Raw genomic sequence first — 2,500 nt, forward strand, 5'->3', positions numbered from 1 at the left:
CATCCCTACTACTAGCACTACTAATTCTATAGAGACACACGCATAAGGGTTTCGCCCTGACCAAAAGGGCTCATCAGGTGGGTTTAGCCCACTTCCATGTTTGCAGGCTTGGTTCCCACGACCCTCCTTCCTTCCCTGCTCTTTTGCCTCACCTCAACAATGGTATTTCAGATGCCATGGAGCAAAAAGGCAGGAACAAGAGAAGCAACATGATACCTATTTCAGTGTTCTGTGCTTTGAACTTACTGGTTTTTACACCGCGCCAGAGGTAGCCCCTTTATACCGAAATAGGTTTCTGCAAACTTCTCTTACTCCAGCCAGCCTATCAGTAGGCAATGGTGTCCTATGACATTCAAGCCACGCAGTTAAACCGAGCTCTGCTCCCATCCCTTCAACTCTGCCTCAGAAGCCATTGAATGAACACCGCACCAAAGACGCACCTTCCATCCCCAGCTGAACTATCTTGGGCCAAACTAAAAGGACAAGACTGCATACTAGAAGAAACCTAGCTCGTCCCCTCTGCAGAGCCGGTCTTCTAGATTATACCCCCAGAACCAGCCAAAGGTTGGTATCCAGAGGAATAGATCTAGATATCCGACTATTTGTACACTTGACAAATGCCTTGTACTCATCCATCAAGGTACTTAGCAATAGAATCTGCCAGGTTTCTTCCCTCTGCAGCGCCTGTTGTCCTCCAGATTATTCCAAGCGTCGTTGAAGCTTGAGAATTAAGCATTGCATCCCTTAAGCTGGGCCGTCCATCCAAGCGTCCTTCAAGCTGGGTAGTCAGGCAGGTCCAAGATCCTGAAGATATGGTCGTAGCAAAACTCCGCTAAATCTCTTTTTCCTCACAAAATAATTTGAAATTAAACTGAATAAAACTTCTATTCCTTTTTATAAAAAAGATATATTCCTTTCAATTCAAAACTGAAAAAAAAATAAACATATTTTTAGATTTTATATTTTCTTTGTATTTTTTTATCTTTTTTATTTTTTTTTATTTTTTTATTTTTTATTCTTTATTTTTTGGTAGTTTTTTTTTGTTCATTTTTTATTTCCATTTTTTTGTTTTTTATATTTTTTTAGATATTTTTTTATTTATATTTTTTTTTATTTTTTTGGGCTTTTTGTTTATTTTTTTTTATTTTTATTTATCTTTATTTTTTTAATTTATTTTTTATTTTCTACCCACGTATCTAATTACTGGTAAGTCTCCTGAGAAGTCTATCGATATGATCAGCTGCTAATTGAACCTGCCCAATGGTATCAGATGCCTCTCCAACGACCTCCTTCTCTTCCTTGTGTCCGTTGGCATCCAGGTCCTCTGCTGCCTTACCTACTTTGTCTTCGTCTTCTTTTACTGACACTAACATCCTTTTGGACATCCTTCTGTCCATCCTTCTTAACATCCTTCTCGGTCGAAATTTCTAAACTTGACCTGTTATGTCTCACTTTCCTCGTTCCAGGTCTGCTCACTTCTTTCTTCTTATCTCTCCCTTCAAGTTGCTCCTCGAGTGAAGAGATGATCTCATTTCCCGCAAGTAGCTCGTCCTTCAGACCAACATTTTCTTTGGTGGTTTGGACGATCCTGTCCTCTGCCATTTGCTCACCAGACCTTAGATGGCAGACACGTTCCTTGAGACTCTCTCTCTCCTTGGCAATGGAAGCCATACTCTTCTTTAGTTTGCCATTCTGTCCTAAAGCCCTAGACAGCTCATCCTTCGCCCTACGGGCTTCTTTCTTGGTGTCTTTTAACTCATTTACGAGGCAGGTGTAATTTCCTTCATTGGTCAAGTTTTTCGTCTTAGCCTCAGTCAGGCTCATCTCCAGCCTCTCTTTCTCTGTTTTCATCTCTCTAATGATCCCCCATTACTCCTCAATTGTCTCTTTCAGTTCCTCAGTCTCTTCCTCAAATACAGATTCCAACTGATGAATAGAGGCCACTTTTTTACCCTCAACTTTTTCCAGTTGCTCACTCATTTCATTATTTTTTTCCTCCATCTCCCTTGATTTAATTAAATATTCTTCCTTAAGACCTTTTAACTCCTCTAAGAAGCAGTTGTACCTTCCATTCCTGACCAAATCATTGATTCTAGTCTCAGTCAGGCTCATCTCCAGCCTCTCTTTCTCTGTTTCATCTCTCTAATGATCCCCCATTGCTCCTCATTGTCTCTTTCAGTTCCTCAGTCTCTTACTCAAATACAGATTCCAACCGATGAATAAAGGTCACTTTTTTATCCTTAGCTCTTTCCAGTTGCTCACTCATTTCAAGATTTATTTGTCCCATCTCCCTTAATCTATTTAGATATTGTCCGATGGAAGCATCTTTATTAGATAATTCCTCTTTTAGGTGATCGCTGCTTTTTTTGAAGATGTTGCAACTTTGTCGAGAATTTCTCAATCTCGATTTCTTTTTCCTTTTGAAGAGTTTCGATTCTGTTGGAGAGACCTTGAGTCTCTGCTTTCAGTTCCTCTGTCTCTTCCTCGAGTTTGTCTTCCC

The sequence above is a fragment of the Palaemon carinicauda genome, chromosome 43, assembly GCF_036898095.1.
Source record: "Palaemon carinicauda isolate YSFRI2023 chromosome 43, ASM3689809v2, whole genome shotgun sequence".
NCBI lineage: Eukaryota > Metazoa > Arthropoda > Malacostraca > Decapoda > Palaemonidae > Palaemon > Palaemon carinicauda.